The sequence below is a fragment of the Myotis yumanensis genome, unplaced genomic scaffold (assembly GCF_028538775.1).
Source record: "Myotis yumanensis isolate MYYU_CA2020_CCGP unplaced genomic scaffold, mMyoYum1.0.hap1 SCAF_14, whole genome shotgun sequence".
Lineage (NCBI taxonomy): Eukaryota > Metazoa > Chordata > Mammalia > Chiroptera > Vespertilionidae > Myotis > Myotis yumanensis.
This window is the reverse complement of record NW_027223765.1, coordinates 37,074,386-37,082,339: the sequence shown is the minus strand read 5'-3', so window position 1 is coordinate 37,082,339 and position 7,954 is coordinate 37,074,386.

The following is a 7,954-nucleotide window of genomic DNA, read 5'->3' as shown; positions in this document are numbered from 1 at the left end:
TCGTGGGGTAATAACATAGCAGGGGGAGGTGGTGGGAGATGAAACAAGACAGGCCATGCGTTAATCATTGCTGAGACTGGGTCCTGGGTACAAGGTACTCATTAATCTACTGTTCTCTCTAGACTCTTGTATACGTTGGAAATTTTCTATAATTAAAGATTTAAAATGGAGATGTTGTCAATATTTTGAGCATCACAGCTAATGTCACAGCCTAGAAACAGAATTTTAAAAGGATGCAAATAGTTAGCAAAGGCCAGTTTGGGTGCCCATGATTAGGTTATCGCTTATTAGTCTTCCTGGGAGTCATCTGAGCAAATCGAGCTGGGCAGGGATTGAGAAAAGCACACTCATTAAAACTATGGCCACAAAGTAGCTCATCCTCACTTCCCATTTCCCAGGGACCGGTTTGCTGGCTTCCACCTCCTTTATAGGGAAAGGGGGGGTCCCGTGGAAATGCCTAGAAGATGTAGGGGGGTTCCTGTCCCTTTAATTGCTTCGCGGTGGTCTCTGAGCTGCGCCGTGGCTCCAGGGACGCCACCAGCAAGCCCTTGTGGAGACTGGAGCAGCCCCTCTGCAGAGCCCGGCCCACCCCGAACCCAGCTGCTCAGATGCCGCTCTGAATAGAAGCCTGTGGTGATGCCTCCCTCCTTCCTGCTGCCCGAGGGAGCCAGGCCAGAGGCCAAGCTGATTAATCCCGAGCTAATTTTTACCTGTGTCCACCTGTCGATGTCAGTTTTCACTGGTCCCGAATAGCGCAGCCATGTGGCACGGCGCTAGGACAGCCTGTCTTTGGGCAGGACTGTCCGTGGTATCCAGTGAGTTCCACTGGCAGTTTGGGCCACGGCTCTAGGTGGTTCACAGACCCAGCAATACATAACACAGACTCCCTCGGCGAGAAATTTACTCTGTTCCACCATCACTTCTCTTCAAATCTTGCCAGTTACTGCAGGAAGGAAGTCTCACTTTGGCACCAGCGTGTCTTTAACACCTTCCTGATGCCAGTTACGCTCTCTTTTTAACAAAACAAAACAAAAACACAGCAAGCCTCAGGCTTGGAGTCTTTGCAGGCAACAGTGAAGTCATTAGCTAAGACATCATATTTAAATCTGTAGCCACTTTCTGCTTATGGACATGATGCTGGCTTCCCATGAACAACCATAAGATAATGTAATATAATTCAGGTGCACTCAGATTTAACACAGAGCTAATGAGGTTTGCACATGTCCTTCCAGAAGCTGCCCGGCACCACCCAACATTAGGGGGGACACAGGAGGGGACACAGGAGGGGCAGGCAGAGTTCGGAGAGAAGGTGATCTTAACCAGCTACGTTTGAGATAACCAATATCCAACTTTTCAAACTCTACAAAAGCATAGAACAATATGAATATATTTTGTATGTTTTATTGTTGTTGTTGTTACTTTCCTTAAAAAGGGCTCCCTTAGTCCCCTGGCCTAGAACTCCAGGAGTCATCTCTGACTTTTCCTTTAAAACCCACTCATCATCTCCATCCTGGATAGTTATCACCATCATAAATTATCATCACCATCATCATTATCATTATCATCATCATTATCACCGCCATCACCATTATCATCACCATCATAATTATCATCACCATCATCATCACCATTATCATCATCACTATCGCCATCACCATTATCATCACTATCATCACCATCACCATCATCATCACTATCATCATCACCGTCATCCATTATTCTCCTCATCCTCATCATGGATAATAGCATTTACCAAATGCTTGTTATGAGCCAGGCACGGTGCATAGCCTCCACTCCAGTGATCTCAATGAATCCTTCCACCAGCACCACAAGCAGACACCCTTCCCGAGCCTGCTTTAGAGGATGAAACAGACGGAGAGGCTGAGAGACTTGCCCTTGTTTGCACACCAAGCAAGTGGCAGTCAGGATGCAAACACAGATCTGTCATCAGAGACCAAGGTCTTTATTTCCTGCCTATGGCGCAATCACTGACACAGCTTAGGCTTTTCGTATTTCTTTCCTGGTCTTCAATGTGACCTTAACCAATATTCCTGCCTCCTATGTCCCCTCTACTCCCATGGGAACCAAGCCATCCTTTGTTCAGCCACCAGCATGACCTATCTAACATTCAAATCTGTCCCAGAAACGCTCCAGCTCAAAATCTCCCAAAAGGGCTCCACCACCAAGATACTTAGTATAAACTCTTTGCATCTATCAGGGCTCGTTGATGGAAAGCAACAGAAATGACTGAATATTTTAAGAAAAGGGAGAAGCCAAGAACAGAGAATTTGTTGGAAGAACACTAGGTAGCTACTTAAGCTAAGTACTCACCATGAGTTTGTTGAAAGGATACATAAGTAAGAGAATCAGTGAATCAATGGGGCAGGCTGCTTGGTGCATATCAGCCCTTTCTAAGCAGAAGTGTGGAGATCCATGGAATTACTTCCAAAGCCCCTAGAGCAGTGGGTCTCAACCTTCCTAATGCCGCGACCCTTTAATACAGTTCCTCATGTTGTGGTGACGCCCAATTTCATTGTTACAAATTGAAGATAATTAAAGCATAGTGATTAATCACAAAAACAATATGTAATTATATATGTGTTTTCTGATGGTCTTAGGCGACCCCTGTGAAAGGGTCACTCGACCGCCAAAGGGGTCGCGACCCACAGGTTGAGAACCGCTGCCCTAGTGGGTAAGGCTCTGGGCCACACATGACCCCTCCCCACTACTTCCATCTGTTTATGAGTTGACAGGATCACGTGAAACACATTTATTACGGGATCCTTTTTTAACCACGGGGAAAGTAAATAACGCCCCAGGCTAGAATCTGAAGATTCACATTCTGGTCCTGGCTCCACATTGGGTGGACGTTCTCGGGCTGGACATGCCCCTCCTCTCAGCCTCAGTTACCAGATCTGTAAGCTGGTCACATCCAGCAACTTTAAGTTGCCTGCACTCAGGGAGAGAGCGATGCAGGGTGATTGTATAAACACTGAATAGGTCCAGATGCAAGCTCTGCAGATCCACTTTCTTCATCACACTTCTTGAGTTCCTATGAAAATGAACTCTATCCAGTCATGGGAAATAGTGGAAACAGTGACAGGAAGAGGGCGTTGTTCAGAGGAAAGACAGACTTGGGTTTCAGTAGCTGCTACTAATAATCCACTGAGTGCATTCCCGGCAGCAGGGTAAGTAGGGGGCACTGAAAATCAAGGGTGGGTAAGAGCTGGAACGTGTCCACCATCCAGCAAATGGATGACACAATAGAACACGTATCCTGGACATGCATGTATGTGCACTTTCTGGAAAAGGCCCTAGAAAACCTTCCAGCAGTATCCCTCACAGAGGAGGAAGCTAAGCATCAGCGAGGCTAAATATCCACGTCTTACACTACTGCTGCTGCTGTACCAGTGGTCCCTGCAGCCCCAGATCTCCTGACCCACACCTATGCCTCCTAATCTTCCAGCCACTCGATATACATAAATCCTTTCTTTTTTAAAATATATATTTTATTGATTTTTTACAGAGAGGAAGGGAAAGGGATAATTAGAAACATCGATGAGAGAGAAACATCGATCAGCTGCCTCCTGCACACCCCCTACTGGGGATGTGCCCACAACCAAGGTACATGCCCTTGACTGGAATCGAACCTGGGACCCTTCAGTCCGCAGGCCGACGCTCTATCCAATGAGCCAAACCAGTTAGTGCACATCCTTTCTTTTTTTAAAAAAGTATTTTTATTGACTTCAGAGAGGAAGGGCGAGAGAGATAGAAACATCAATAATGAGAAAGAATCATTGATAGGCTGCCTCCTGCACGCCCCACCCTGGGGGTCAAGCCTGCAACCTGGGCATCTGCCCTTGACCAGAATCAAGCCTGGGACCCTTCAGTCTGCAGGCCCACGCTCTATCCATGGAGCCAAACCAACCAGGGCCACATAAATCCTTTCTAAAGCACAGCCTGCCTGCTTTTGCCCCACAGGGACCCAGCTGCCCGGGGTCTCCCTGAGGAGGCGGTGGTGCTTCTAAGCCCAGGGGAGGCAGATGCAGACACGTTCCTCCACGTGAGCCCAACATACAGTGCTTTTGCTCTAAGCTGGTTGGCACCAACCCACCGTCAACCTGCCAAAAATCTCCCGTGCTCTTTGGGCTCGAGCCCAAGGTCATCATATCACTTTCCAGGGAGCCATGGAATTGGGCCCAGAGGGGAGAAACATCTGGAAAGTAGAAAATAGATACATATTACTCTTGGAACCAGATCAACCCTCACCCACTGCACATGCTCACTCTAACAGGCAGTGGGCTCACCTTTAAGACACATGCAGGTGGGACCTGGGAGTAGGGCCAGTAACTGGGGTGGCAGGGTAAGCGGGGAGAGGTAAGGGGGGGCCTGGCCTGGGGGCGGAGCCACACCTTGAAGAGAGGCCCTACCAAACTCCACACAGGAAAAGCTGCATCAAGATTGCGCGCTGTCCGGGAAACCAAGATGGCGGCATTGGTAAACACGGGAGTTTGCTGCCTCGAACAACCACTTCAAAAATACAACTAAAAGACGGAACGGACATCATCCAGAACCACAGGAAAGCTGGCTGAGTGGAAGTTCTACAACTAGGAGGAAAGAGAAAAGCATACCGAGGCTCAGAGGAGGCGCAGTGCTGAAGTAAAATATTAAGGTGCGGAGTGCATGCGGAGCGGGCTGGAGGCTGAGGGCGCGGTTGTCGTTTTCAATTGGGAGGGAGTCTCAGGCTCTGAGCTCCAGTTCCGGGAGAGTCTCTAAGGACCCAGACTCATACGGGAGAAGCAGGACTGTCTGGCATCGCTCAGAACCCTAGGGCAGCTTTCTCTCCGTGGGGCTTGCAGCGACTACTGGGACACTGAGAAGCAGAGCCTCTGAGGGCAAGACTGAGAGCAGCCATAATTGCTAACCCCACCCTGTTGATCCTGTGGGACCCACCCCGCCCAAGCCCTGCAGGGAGGCTTTTGCTGGATAGCCTCAGGCAAAGGCTAGATTAGCACCTCCCTAGAGATCCAGGAGCCAGGAAGCCCAGAGGTCAGAGTGGGACCATCCAGCTTGCAGCTCTGTGGAACCATAAAAGACACACTCAGGGGGCAGACTCAGTGAGCACCAAAGCCCCATCGAAGCAAGTCTAGCCCCAGAGGGGTGTCTCCAGCACAGAAGTTCTCCCACCGCAGACACAGCTGATTCTCACAGCCAATTGGCCTGGAGGTCAATTCCTCACAGTGATAACTACAACAATGAAGGCTTAACCACAACAAGACTGTGCACAAAGTCCACAAGGGGGTGCACCAAGAGTGTCTACCTCAGGTAATTGGGACACTTAGCACAGAAAGGCACTCTATCGACACAGCGAAGCATAAAAAATGCCGAGACAAAGAAACAGGACACAAACGACAGAATTGGAGGAAAGCAAACACTTTTAAGGTCTTTAAAGAACTGTTTAGAAGCCGCCAATAAATTGAGTAAGGCCCTCGAAAAGACTGGTGAGACCGCCGATAAATGTAGTGAGATCCTCGAAAAGACTGGTAAGACCGCCGATAAATGTAGTGAGATCCTCAAGAAATCTAATGAGACCCTCGATGTTGTGATAAAGGACCAACTAGAAATTAAGCATACACTGACTGAAATAAAGAATATTATACAGACTCCCAACAGCAGACCAGAGGGTCGCAAGGATCAAGTCAAAGATTTGAAATACGAAGAAGCAAAAAACACCCAACCGGAAAAGCAAAATGAAAAAAGAATCCGAAAATATGAAGGTAGTGTAAGGAGCCTCTGGGTAAGCTTCAAGCGCACCAACATCTGAATTATAGGGGTGCCAGAAGATGAGAGAGAGCAAGATATTGAAAACCTATTTGAAGAAATAATGACAGAAAACTTCCCCTACCTGGTGAAAGGAATAGACTTCCAAGTCCAGGAAGCACAGAGAACCCCAAACAAAAGGAATCCAAAGAGGACCACACCAAGACACATCATAATTAAAATGCCAAGAGCAAAAGACAAAGAGAGAATCCTAAAAGCAGCAAGAGAAAGAAAATCAGTTACCTACAAGGGAGTACCCATACGACTGTCAGCTGATTTCTCAACAGAAACTTTGCAGGCCAGAAGGGAGTGGCAAGAAATATTCAAAGTGATGAATGCCAAGAACCTACAACCAAGATTACTTTATCCAGCAAAGCTATCATTCAGAAGTGAAGGTCAGATAAAGAGCTTCACAGATAAGAAAAAGCTAAAGGAGTTCATCACCACCAAACCAGTTTTATATGAAATGCTGAAAGGTATCCTGTAAGAAGAGGAGGAAGAAGAAAAAGGTAAAGATACAAATTATGAACAACAAATACACATCTATCAACAAGTGAATCTAAAAATCAAGTGAATAAATAATCTGATGAACTGGTGATTGTAATAGAATCAGGGACATAGAAAGGGAATGGACTGACTATTCTTGGGGTGGGGAGAAAGGGGTGTGGGGGTGAGTGAAGAGATTAGACAACAATCGTGCACCTATGGATGAGGACAGTGGGTGGGGAGTGAGGGCAGAGGGTGGGGTTGGAACTGGGTGGAGGGGAGTTATGGTGGGAAAAAAGAGTAACTAATGTTATAATCTGAACAATAAAGATTTAATTAAAAAAGAAATTAAAAAAAAAAAGATTGCGCTGTCCTAGGTGTCTGGCAAGAGACATGAGCTAGTACAACTTCTCTGGAAAGTAGCTTACAAAAATATGTATCAAAAGTCTTTTACATGCTCATGTCCTTTGATAAATCTACTTTAAAAATCTGGAATGAAGGAAATAATCAGAGATGAACACAAAATTGTGGGTACAAAGTTTGTGTACAACATTGTGTACATATCATTATTATCATATACATGTATATGCACATAAACATATATATTATTATATATGTACTATTAGCTACCATAGCAAAAGATAAATAAAAATTAGAAAAGAAAAAGAAAAAAATTAAATGCCCACTATCATGGGAATAGTTACATAAGCAAATTACAGAAGTTTATATACTAGAATAGAAAATTTAAAATATCATACTTATTCACAATGTTTACTCATAATGCTAAGAAGTAGAATGCAAAGTTATAAGAACCAAATGACTACAGCTATCTTGAAGAACAAAGCCTGGAAGGAAATATCCTATAGTAACTGAGTCTGAGTTGGTCTAAGAGGCAAGAACCTGGGTGATTTCTGATATGGTTTTCAAGTGTTCGGGAATTACTAGTAATCTGAATGGCTTTTATAATCAGAAAAAATGGAGGTGCATCTTTCAGCCCAGGCGCCTCAGAGAGCTCCCAGAGGGTTTGCCTGGAGTCCTCTGTACCTGCTCCTGCATCGGGCCAATTCCAATTCCGTATGTGCATTTGGCATCTTCCCTGGTTGATGCTATGTCTGACCTGAGGCCAAGCCTTGTTTTCACTTTCCTACAGCTCTTTCAATGCTGCTCTCTACCTGACACGAACCTCTCACAGCCTCAGTTTCCACATAAATGAATGGTCACACCCAGCAGTCCTCAGTTCCCACGCTCTATGTCTCAAGATCCTGGTTGTTCCCGGCTCAGTCTGGAAGGAACACTCCCTGGCGGCCCAAGTGTGCCAGCCGGTGAGTTCCTGGGGCCAGTCACATTGATGGCTGCAAGGGGTCCCCAGGCTGCCAGGGGTTCCTGGGGAGTTCCTGAATGTGTATGTTATAAGTGGAACTCAGCTCTTCCTTTGTCTGTGTGACTCTGCTTCCACCCTCGCCAGGACACAGAGCCCCACCCCTTACAGGCTTCTGTGAGAAATGCACTCACACCAACCAGGCCGGTCAGAGTCCTGGCAGGAAACAGCATATTCAAATTAGGATAATTTAAGTGGCATTTAATAGAAGGAAATTTTACAAAGGTAGGGGCAGTGTGTAAAGAACCTCCAAGGAGCTAGCAACAGCCA